Below are 12,934 nucleotides of genomic sequence, written 5' to 3'. Positions count from 1 at the left end.
CATTATAAATTCATAGTGATAGGAAATTGCTCTTATCATGATGTTCTGCAAAGGAATCTAGTTGAATGTTTTCGACTGTTGACGCCTTTCATAACAAAGTTTCAAACTCCAAATGAGAAATATTCTTTTATTTGGTAGCTGTGATGAGGAGCAATGATATGTAGACAATATTAAATGATAGAAGAAGGAAGTCAGCCATTGGGATTGTGGTCATTCTTATTCAACTTATGTAGAAGGAGTTGAGAGCTCTTCTTCATCTCCAGAATGGGAATCATTCTCTCTTGAAACTCACACATTTTTTACAGCCCAAAAAAAACTACTCAGTAATTAGTAGGCCCTCTGAACCTACTCGTTGACTTCAAGTTTTGTTTGGAATTATTCGCATGAGCGATTAGAAACTATACTTGTAGACTATTAAAATATTGTAGTCGGGAATAGAAATTAATTAAAATACAACACAAAACCTCAATATTGGATGATAGAGGTTATGAATATCAACTTCTACAATATCACAATATTTGAAAGAACCCTTATGTTTCACACTTGATCATCCATCACAGTGAATCATGCATCATGCATTATGATTTTATATTATGAAACAGCACAGTATATTCATAGGAGTAGCTATGAATCAAGAAGTTATGCTTAAGTGCATAATCCATTCACCAGTATACACTATATATTTTCACGTTTAATAGTATTGATTGCAGTGGAAATGCGGGGTGTATAATGGGACCTATCGTTTACACCGAGCCAGTTAAGTGTGGGATGGTTGCTATCGAACGAACGGCAATAGGAGCTTTTCATTTGGCGCATACCGTTGTTGCGAGTTGCGAGTGATAAGTGCGTGCCGGATTGTCGGCGATGGCAACACTACTCCACACTCCTTATACTCACTCTATCCACTGAAGGAAGAGCGTTGCTGTAAATTTGTAGAGGCACAACAAATAGAAGCTCTCCAAGGGATTTCGCTGCTCGTGGGAGAGGCAAGAGCTTCGTTGTGCAGCTCTCTTCTCGAAAATCAATCCAATTTGGAGCCGAGTCTCGACACTTCTGTCATTTCTAAATTAATTAATCAGCTGAGAAAGAAAACTTGGAGAGTACTCCTTCACTCTTGTGGAGTGGCAGAAAACAAATAGCGAAAGAGTAGAGTAGAAAATGGAGGAGAATGTGAAATGTGAATGAACGTTGATGGAGTAGTAGAAAACATTCTAACACAGCAATAAGCCTTTCACACCGTTCACACTTCTTGCTTGTTTCATTTTTCATCACTATTTACCCCAACTATTCCTCACTATTTTTTCATATTCTCATAATTTATATATGTTTTAACATATTCCCCTATAATAATTCTAACATAATATTTTATAATTCATAACATATTTCCCTCTAATAATTTCAACATAAGTTATATCACCTCTCAATAACCCATATTTCCCTTCATCTCCTTCCACTTCCTTCTTCTCTTCTGCATCTAGTTACTTGTTCTCCTAATCAATACAGATATTGTCATTTCCATTTCCTATTCATCTTGATTATGCCCCTGCTCACTTTGTCTCTTCTTTTCTTATTCTTCTATCTCCCCTCTTGTCTTACTGCCACATTTCCTCCTTTCACCTCCCACTTCTTTCTCCTTTCACAAGTCCTACCAAGCCTTCTCTTGCTAGCCAATCCTCTTCAAATCTCTATTTCTTTTTCCACTCATAATCCTTTTATCATTTCATTTCTGTTCCTTATTAGTCTATTTATGTTCTTGATTCCTCTAATCAAGCTCATATATCTCCCTCTTTTGTCATTTCAGTCTCCTCTTCAACCTCGTCTCTGCTTTTCTCTTCCTTTTTGCCGTTTTCTATTTCTTCTCCCTTATTATTTCATCTCTTCGCCCATCACTCTCTTCTCGATCTCACGTTCTCCTGACTCACGCACTCACACACGCGGGCCCGATCACGATCAGCAAGCAGCTGTACTGCTGATCTGCTGTCAGCTCCTAGAGAGCAGATCCGAGCAGAAAAATAGAAAGACTCTTGTTTTCACGAATCCCATCATAACGTGCCACCTCTTACTCCGTTCAACTGTTATTTCCCAAGAAGGGCAGGCTGAATAAAATCACACACACGTAGAAAAGCACAATGCTGATCGGTGGATCCATTCTGCAACGGCTGAATGTATTGACAGCAGCTCTTAGGAATAAATGTTACTGTCGAATGTGTTCCAGCTTTTTGTTGACAGTAAGAATAGGAGGAAGAGTAGGATAATCTAGTAGGAATGTCATCACAGAAAGTATAAAGTTGATTATTGACTTGGTTGCAGTAAAGGATCATTGCTATAAAATATTTATCTGGGACTAGTATGAAAAAGACTGTCCATATCTTCGTTTTCTCTTCTTCCTGCTGTCTCAAATTTACACAGATCAAAAGGAAACAATGATTCATCATAACATTCAAAACAGTTCACTTCAACTCATGATGAGTGATTTATTCTGCTATATGAAAAATAATTGGAATGATTGGGCTGTGAAGGGAACTGAGTGCTTGATTCTAAGAAGGTTGAAGAAGGGAGATACTAAGATTCTTGACTACTCACGATTTTGGATTGTTGTGAAAAACATCAATCAACCCTTTAACAAAAAGCAGTCGATTCTAACGCGGATTCATTGGAATTCCCTCGAATTATCTGAAAATCAATTGTGGTGTTGTTAGGAAAGAAGTTTTATTCATTCTCGGAATTGTGTCAGATGGAGGAAACTAGAGTCTTTTGATCGAATTCACTTACAATTATGAAGCTCCGACATGAAACTAGTTCTTCATCAGTTCCACTGCTTATTTTGACATCTTTTCTCTGTTTGACAGCCTTTTATTTCTCAAGAGCTGTCAACAATAAAACGTTCTAATTGATCGCTCGCTTGAATTGGGAGCGACTAAACTTTACTTTTCAAGTCTGCAGCCTTAGTTGTCGTACTTCGTCTTTTCTAACAAGACTTTGCAATAGAAAAGTTACGAGGCAGACTGTGGAACAGTCATTGAGCCAATTTAGTCTCACCAACATTCAGGGAAGAACGGGAAGTTGAGTTTTTCAAACCAGAGACCTTTTTGACTGAATCTGTTACCTCATTTCGTAAGCTCTGTTTTCGTAATCTGTTACATGGTGGCAAAAATAATTCTATTCATTCTCTCATCTTTAACTCCACTATTCTACAACATTCACTGTGCTATACATACACCGAAACACGAAAAGTATGGAAAACTCTCTCAATAGTCTTAATAATACTACTGGCCTTAATTTTGTCATGTTCATACACATACGAAAGAAGCTCTTATCAGCTAAGGCAATGTTTCAAAACGAAATGCTATTTTTTACGTTATTTTGAACAACTTTGTGTAATAGAGAACTAAAACATTAACATCAATCAAGTGCTCTGTCAGATATGGCCCGTATTTAGTTGGTTAAGTATTTCCGGTTCGTCTGCCCGTTTCATTGTTCGACCGATTTGGCCATAGAAAGCCAACTTTTCAGATTAATGTAAGTATGAGATCACCAGTACTGTTTTTCAAAATGAATTCAATAAATTCATTCCAATGATCATTCTGAATGTACAACCCTTATTTTCCTTGAATGTTCAATTTCCTCAATCAGACCAATATAATTTTATGTTGACATTGATGCACATCTAAACTTCAGGCTTGTGCATGACTAATGGAAAAGATTGAAGCCTTCTGGCTAGTTGTGTCTTTATAATACAAATGTTACATTTAAACTGAATCATTACTTATATAATCGGAATTGAATCCAATATCAATTTGGTTGTAATTATAAACATGAACAGTACGAATTCAATCTTTTTTTTTGTTAGTCTCATCTGCATGGACATTTTATGGCTCTTACAATATCTTGAATTTCCTTCTGGAATTATTTCTCCATTTCAATCTCAATAAATCTTGAAAGATAAGATTCTCTCGTCATCAATAAGTTGGTCATTATCAAGCTTGAAAACAATCAATGAGTTCTACAACGCTTACCTCTCTCGAAATATTATTATCAAAGGAATATGTCAATATTCTCGTTTAATTTATATTTGAATTGCATCTGTTTAGAATATCTCTTTCATATCACCACCACACAACCTACAAATCTTGCATTCGTATTTTCCGATGTGAGTTTCTATGAAAATAATTATGTTTGTCTTGGACGCGATCATTAACGGGAACTGTGATTAATTTGGAGTGTTAACAAAATTATTACACTCATTACACCACTTACATCAGTCCTTCTGGTTTCTATGAAACACATTTCTTGTGTACAAAATTTGTTTGATGTTGGCGTGATATTCAGGATTTGTAATCATTTATGGAGGAGGGACCATGACTTCACGAAATAAACCAATAAGCTTATTATTCAGTAAATTATGAGAATGATAAATAGATGTTTTCGACCTAATAAATCTTTCAACAATAATTATTTTTTTGTAGCATGCTAAGAAGCGCGTTGCTCCATTCCTGGAATTCTATTATTGTCTCAATCAACTAAATTTGTCTCGGTCAATGATGGGTGGGGTGAAGGGTGAAGGTGGGGTAGGCGACTAGCTTTGCGTGTTGAGGGCTGTTCGGCGGATTTGGGCCGTGAGGTTGGCAATGTTCTTTGCTGCCACCAGGTGTGTTGCATTCTGCTTTTAGTGTGTCGGTTTTTCGGCGCGCCAAGTTGGCAACTGTGTCCGCGTTGAAGGCAGGCTGCTCTGCTCTGCTCGTGTCCGTGTCAGTGCGAACTTGGAAATGTGCTCGTTTGTGTAGTTCCCAGCGTGCTTCCACCACTATCAACTCGGAAAACTTGGCTTTTATTGTAGCCGCCGCCTCTTGTTTCGGATTCGAATTTCGTGCGATATTTTCCTTCTCCCCTTCCCCTCGCGTTCCACCCACCGACAAGGCTGCCTACAGGATTATATATACAAGGTTAGATTTGTTATCAAATCGCTTTACACACTCAATATCATTTTCATTGTAGCCTACACTGTATCATTCGATGCAACTCAATGATCGGTGAATGCATGATACATTCTATTCAATTCAGCATAAAGTATGACTGATTGCAATTCTATTCCCGCTCAATATTCCTTATTGAACTGAATTTAAGCTTTGAACAAGCATTGTTCTCCATTCATTAGATTCTACTCTTTATTTAACAAGAAATCGATCCATGAAACTTTTCTCGGGCATGAATACAGTCTCTTGAATAAATGTGTTCCACTCTACTTTTTCTTCGTATTTCTGTCTTGAAGAATTGCTTCCTTGAATTTTGTGAGTAGCTGGAGCCAAAAAGTAGGAATAATCAATTGAATACGTCGTATGGTTGATTTTTGTATTAATAAAATGAATTTGCCAAGCATTGACTCTCCATTCAGGATTAATTATTTCTCCTGTATAATTAATCCTATCAATAGTTAATCGAGATTCCTTAATTTTACCGATCTTATTAAGATTGTAATTGGTTTAGCATCTACTGCTATTGGCTCTGATGACAATGATTGGATACTCAGAATAGCTTAATATTTTTGCATTAATTTGACATATTATACACATAATGTTCTTTATAATTAAGTGCTTGGAATAAAATTGTTAGAACGGTGATTGAAAATTCTTCCTCATAATTTATTATGGAAAATTATTTTTTTTATAAATTTAACTGAAGAGTATCTATTAGAGAACTATCAAATTCTACAAGTTCTGATAGATTTCCCAGTTCCATTAACTGGTCTATTTGAACTTCTGGGTATTTATCTGATCAGAAAAATAGGAAATTTAGTTGGGAGAGTTCTTCGGGAAGCTTGACACTAATTTATTAGACTTTTTGATGTAAAAGATACCCCACTCTGATATCTCCGGAGAATCAAACTGACAATCAATACTGCAAATCAAATTCATTTTTCAATTCAAATTCATTTGACTTACAAACCTATTTCGGATTTGACTTAACCTATTTCGGACTATGTGTTATCTAAATTTGGGAGAGGAATAGCACAAGGTTACCTTATTTTTCCTCTCCCTATCATTTGATAATGTACTTATTGTATAAATGAATGAATTCATATGAGTTTTTCGCCTCTTTTGAGTGAAATAAACTGTCCTACAGAGTATCGGTAGAATATCTATTTGAAATAGCCTACAAGAATTTGGATCAACTTCCACGTTGGCAAGCTAGAAGAACTTTTCAAACAGAGAAATCTACATCATCTTGTAATATCTATTGTGAACTTTGTATAATAGAATCTTGTACACTTCACCTATCAGAAGTTACATTTTTTGCTCACCTATAAACTTCATCCACTTGTATGAAGGCAAACATTTGTGATCGTTCATGAGTAACAATACACGCAAATTGAACACCTGAAACAATAAGTCATTAAATACACATTCAGTCACATAAGGCATGCCTAACGATGTGCTTCGATTTTGAATTGTAATTATTCTATTCCACAGCCAGGAAAATACACTCTATTTTTTCTGGTTCAGAAAACGGCTGATATGCCTGGCACTGGCTTACATCATTGGATCCCAGCTCGTTGTTGATTTTAGCTTGAAATAAAATATTTATGAATCTGTCCGACGACTTCAGTATTCTAGAAACCTAGAGTGCTATCATGTCTCATCGGTATCAACTGTTGCATTCGAAATCGTTGTGTGGATTATTACGCTCCTTAATTTTGAGATCGATTTTTAATTAAAACCTCAATTTTGAGATCGATTATGTTTCTATAAATTGCTTTAAAGATTATGAATTACTAACAGGTAACCCGTGCTCCGCAAGGGTTTATTTTAAAACTTGACAAACTGGAAACTTGAAGAATTGAAAATAAGCCTATAAGAATGCTCGGTTAATTAAGGATTTATATGAAAAATTTCAAGTGAATCAGCCCAGTAGTTCAGACGTGATGATACGTCAAACATAATTTTCCTATCCCATACGTGTAGAAGCCAGTTCTACCCTTTATTTTAAAGTATAGATGAAGGATAGATGGATGATTTATCAGTACCTTTGAATGAGAATACCTTTGAACGGTTTGAGATATCGATATGCAGTTTTCACCATTCGTTTTCTCTTGGAATTCTGTATCGAAATAATGTATAATTTGACCACCTTCCGTTCAAAAAAATGAAGTTGGATTGAAAATGGCGGTTCCAAGATGGTGGACAAAATTTGGGTGTGACGGAAAATCTGTTTTTTCGTATAGGAAACCCAATCATAACTCTTGTAATTTTCCTTTAAAAAAAATGTTTAGTTCTGAAGAAATGTCCATACAGCAACTGAAGCATGACAAATTAAAACTTGACAAACTGAAAACTCAATATAATTAAATCTTGAAGAATTGGAAATAGACCTATAATCATTATCGATAAACTGATAATCTATATGCAAAATTTCAAGTTAATCAGTCCAGTAGTTAAGACGTGATGATGAGTCAAATATATAATTTCCCTCTTCCGCACGTGTATAAGCCAGTTCTTTACTTTATTGTAGCATAGACTTGTTATGTTGTAGCATATTGTTGTAGCATATTGTTATTATGTTGCTTTGGTCTGTGATTTGTATAAATGTCCTGTAAGATCATTCAATATCATTGATACATAGACTGCCAGCATTTGTAATAGAACTCCTGTATCAAGAAATTATCTTCCTGTATCGAAACACATATTGCTACCAGCGTATCAATTTCTCTAGAAGCTTCCTTTATAAATTTTATAAAAACATTTTACAACAATGTATGCTGTATGGAATGTCATGTCCCATGAATGGAATTTGAACATTTATTCTCAAAATACTAGAAGAAAAATTTTAATTTGGACTTCGAGGTGCACAAGAATGATATTCTTAGAATCTATGTGCAAAATTTGGAGATTTAAATTATTCCCGTTTTCCAATCCACAAGTTGACGTGTTTTGATGCGAACAAACACAACCCTACTCTCTCTTTTATATGGATAGAAGATAGAATAAAGATTAATCTGGATTGGGTTTTGACTGAAAATCTACTATTATACTAATGAACTATTTTGGTTACCGAATTTTTTTCTGTCATTAAATAAGATGAAAAATTTTCTACCATCAACTTTCCGCAGTACCGGAGTACTTGCAAACAAATAGTGAAGTCACGCAGAATCTCAAAGTAGACGATGACGTTGAAACTAAAGGCACAGATAAATTTAAGTACTTGGGTTATAAGATTACGCAAAACGGGGGTACAGATGAAGAAATAATGAGAAGGATAGGGCAAACTAGAAGTTGTATAAGACAACTGCATCCCATAATCTGGAGTAAGAGTATCCACAGAAAGACCAAACAGATGATATTCCATACAATAGTCAGAAGCATAATGATGACATATGGTGCAGAAGTATGGGTGACGAACAAGCGGAGTAGGGGTAAGATTCTGGCTGTGGAAATGGAGTATTGGAGAAGGTGTTGCGGGGTCACCAGGTTGGATAGAGTACGGAATGAAGAGATTAGGAACAGAATAAAAGTTCAATCGGATATAATGAAGTTGATTGAAGACAAGAGACTGGAATGGTATGGGCACGCGAGAAGGGCTAGTGCAAGTAAGTGGGTCGGAATTGTGACGGATTGGAGCCCATTGGGTAGACGGAAGCGAGGGAGTCCAAGGCGATCTTGGCGAGACGAGGTGGACGCCATGGAGGCTAGAAATCTCACAGATGGGGAGTGGAATGACCGACAAACATGGAAAATCCGACTAAAAGGAGGAAGGCGGTGATTCACCGTAAAATCCTAATATATATATATATATATATATATATATATATATATATATATATATAAACTTTCCGCATTATTTCAGTCAGAATATCATTAAACTTGGACTAATGAATAGCTCACTGCAATGTTATCGGAAATTTTTCATCTCACCAACTATGTGATGCTTGTTCAATTTCAAATAATGATTAATCGCTCCTTTAAAAATATTAACAATGAAATTATCTGCTAAACCGAATTATTGTAAGGAAGAATGAAAGCATGAATATTATGATCAGTACCGACTTAATAGGAATCAAGAAAGGTAAGCTGAGAATTAAAATTCCAGTTCCATTTTTTCATTCTATCCACAACTCTTCTAGAAATACAATTCCTCGTCTATATTGATGGTTATATTTATGAAGGTGTAAGTCAATTTTCTTCTATGATGATTCATAGAGTTGAATTGACTTCAGAAGACGTTCAGGAAGAAGTCTCATAGTGAGGGAAGCATTATAATTATATTCCTATTATAGGCTTCTTAAGGCCTAGGCCTATATGAGACTCTTAGATTTTCTTCGCAAGCAATGCAACTAATAAATATTGATGACATGTAGAGTGGTGTTGTAGAAATTATTTCATGAGGTAAAATAAAGAGGTGCGGTGGGATGAATGAGGATAAAGAGAAAATATAAAGAAGTGAATGTTGAGAGGAGCGGGTTGCAGAGTGTGATAAGGAATGGAACGGGAAAATGGTAACTATAGAATCTAAGATAACAGTAGTAGCAAATGAAGGTGAAAATTTCAAAATGAACAAAATTCAGGGGTGAAAATAGCAATAAAGTAATCTACTAAGTATTAGAGGAAAATCGAAGTCAGATGAGAAGAAAAATAATAAACTAAGGTGTACAGAAGTGAAAAGGAAAAATAATAGGATGAAGGCACAGGAGGAAAAGCAATAATGGGAAGGAGTAGGCCTATGTGTTGAAGTGGATGAATGATATGAATAAGATGGACAGAATACTGTTATAAAATCATCAATAAAAATAATACATTAGAATAAGTGTGGAAAGGTATAAGCTGATGGACAAATTAGTGGGGAAGAGAGATCCCCAGAGTTGGAACTGAGAAAGAAAGGAAGATGATATGATGAGGTATAAGGAGTATAAGGTAGTATTCTATCATTATTAATAAGGAAATGAAAAAGCTAGTGCTACTTAGAATAGGAACGATCCTTCTCGAAGGTCAAAGTGATGGAAAATGGATGGAGTTAGAGGAGAAGGAGGCTGAGCAGTAGAAGGAGCCCTAAGAAGCTGTGCGATGATTCAATCAAGGCAGCTCTTATCGTGGGCTGCATAGACTTGGCAGAGCAGAGCTGGAGCAGCAAGACCTCTCGGCTGATAATCTTCTTAGCAGTCTTTTGATAGCGATCTTCGGAACATTTCAGCCCAGCAAAACAATGAACAACTTAGCCGAAAGCTGTAGCTGTACTGGCTATTGTTCTGGACCTTTTCAATGAAAAAAGATTTGAGCCAAAATTAAAATTTGGCCAATTCTAGAATGATAAGAAATAATATTGTGAAATAGTACCCTTGTCATTGAGTTCACTATAGAGGAAATTGCAAACCAATAACCCTAACAAGAAATTGGAGGAAAGCCATGAATTGTATTTTCAACACGCGATCAATAATAGCAACCTTACCCGTGGCCCGTTAGTTATAAGGTGGTAGTACATTCATCTATTCTTCAAGGTGTTTCTATTTTTTTTTATCAAGAACATAAGAACAGCTAATGACTACGAACTTGTTCCTGAGGATCATTATCCTTTCAACTCATTTCTAAAGTGTTCAGGATATTTCTGGTTTTGGATTTGTTTTATACTTCCGATTCAATTGTTGGATTTGTTTTACGCTTCCTCGCATTTTTTATTTTCCTTATGATTCACGTTTCAGAGTTTTATGATTTTCGAAGAATTTATTAGAATGTTCCACAACGTTGATTTAGTTACTCGCTTATTTACGATTTTCAAACCATAAAGTGTCTAGTTTGAAAATTGATACAACTTGGAATATAATATCCATACTCTCGTCCAATTCTCTAGTTTATTATTGACTGTAGGGATCGGATAAGTAGCCAAGAGATGAGTTCTACCGTTGCAACTGGAAAGATGTTAACATTCAGGTTATCTTGTTGATCGCAACCTTTCATAACAGGCCTACTGCTTGATATGCATCTCACAGAGCATTCACTCGCATATTCCCAGCTCTGTCACATTATAACTCAAAGACGCATACTTCCCATACATAAATAAATTTGAATATATTTCCATGAATGAAACTAATTCATATCCAAAATAATTCGAAAATGTTTCTTGCTCTTTGTCAAAGGCGGGCAAAAACTAACTCGGAATATGCGAATCGGGTTTTTTCTTCGCTCGGCGCGACTGGTTGTAAGTAACTTCATTCTCGGAGGTTGAACTTCAAAGGGAAACTTGCGAACATTTTCTTATTCATCAAGCGCCGGCTCGAATCAGCCGCAAGGCCCGCTGGGTTCACTGCTTTCAACTGGAATTTGGGTTGCAAGGCTTTTGAAATTACGTCGAAATTAATCAAATGCGCCTACAGAAAGATGATATATCAGTGCTGCGGCAGCCTCAGTATTACATTCTTGCCAAACATGTATGTGAGTTGTCACTACTCAGCCCAACATGAGCTTATATACTTGATATAGAGGTAAAGCAGCCCTCACGTTTGGCTAGAAGTTTTGATTCATTGACTGGAGTTTGTTTCAAAGGTACTATCAGGATTGAAATCATAATATCGTGGGATTCATCATCAATAGAGTTCAATACGTGGCCTTCATTAAATCATCTGGATAAGCCACATATCAGCCCAATCTTAGATTGAGTGAGAAAAAGAAGTCCATGATAATAAATGTAGGATAATTAATGTGTGCGTTCTCTTAAATCTGTGTAATTGATGATGTGTCACTGCATGTTGTTCAAAGATAAATCATGTTCCAATGACATAATCCATTCGGAGTTTCAAATTATTAAGCTTTTACAACTTCATCCAACTATTCTATTCATCCTGAATTCAATAACTTTTCAATCCTTTATTCTTCCTGAATTATCATTTCCATCACCTAAAATTCATGGATATCCTCATTGTTCCAATTCATTCAATGGAATGCTCACTCATAAAGTCATCAAATCATTATTGAATTTTTATAGTATCTTAATAAATTGTTGTTGTTGTTATTATTATTATCAAAGTTTACAGTTATTTCGGCTCCATATTTGGAGGTTTAGAATTGGATCATCAACTTTAACATGGCCTTTGAATTGTGAATTCAAATTCTTCTTCGAATTCAAATTGTGAATTCGTAAGCCTTTGAATTTAACATAGCCTTTCAATTGTTTGATTAAAGTTAGAATTTCAAGTATATCTTATCAAATGCTTGTTATTTCTACGCGCATTTTATGTATTCTCTAAATGAATAATTAGAATGATAGTATTGTAATGGTTATGTTAGAATTCGTATATCTCGGTTACTTACTCAGCCGTACAGAATATTATCATGGGATACATTCTAGATGCTACTATGTATCAAACTTTTGCAAATCACAATCGCCCATGATTCTTTTACAAGAATAAGTAGACTGCATTGCTACACAGCTGTAGCTGAGTGCATTCGGCTCACGTGAAGCTAGCTCGAAAACTTATCAAGTTGTAGTTGCAGATGATACCTTTCAACTCTCAGCAACTAGACTACTTCCTTGCCGGTGTTAAGCAATGTGGTGGAGTTCAAGTTTAGTTGCTAGCGTTCCAGAAACCAGAGCACAACTAATTCAAGTTCACCGGTGCTATGCGAAATATCGCTGCCACTTCACTTCGCCAAGCTCACTCGAGAGAAGTTTATCGAAACTTAGCTCCGCCCCTCCATGATATTTAAAGAACTCCATTCGACGTGCACACTTCTCTGGTCGATCATCTGACATTGGAGCTTCAACTCTAAACTGAAGAGTACGCTGTTTACAGAGTTTACATGAGTTGGAAACAGATTTTGAGGAGCAAGTAAGGAATGGTAGAGGATTATGCTTGAACTGCCATCCTTAGAACTACAGACCTATAATAGTAATGGAGCATAGCGGAAATAGACTGTCACCTATGATTATTGAGGAAACTTAATCTTGATCCGCT

At 35.8% G+C, this 12,934-nt stretch overlaps 1 protein-coding gene across 1 annotated transcript in view; it reads left to right on the top strand.

Annotated features, from left to right (window-relative positions):
* The first annotated feature begins 4,700 nt into the window (after positions 1 to 4,700).
* The window catches only part of LOC111050143, a 565,154-nt gene continuing 556,920 nt past the window's right edge, over positions 4,701 to 12,934 (top strand). The window contains exon 1 of the mRNA XM_039426978.1: positions 4,701 to 4,943. The gene's annotated coding sequence lies outside the window, so the exon portion shown is untranslated. The remainder of the gene's footprint in view (positions 4,944 to 12,934) is intronic.

Source organism: Nilaparvata lugens, chromosome 4 (assembly GCF_014356525.2).
Source record: "Nilaparvata lugens isolate BPH chromosome 4, ASM1435652v1, whole genome shotgun sequence".
Classification (NCBI taxonomy): Eukaryota; Metazoa; Arthropoda; class Insecta; order Hemiptera; family Delphacidae; genus Nilaparvata; species Nilaparvata lugens.
The sequence above is the reverse complement of the archived record's forward strand: the minus strand, read 5'-3'. Positions and strand labels throughout refer to the sequence as shown.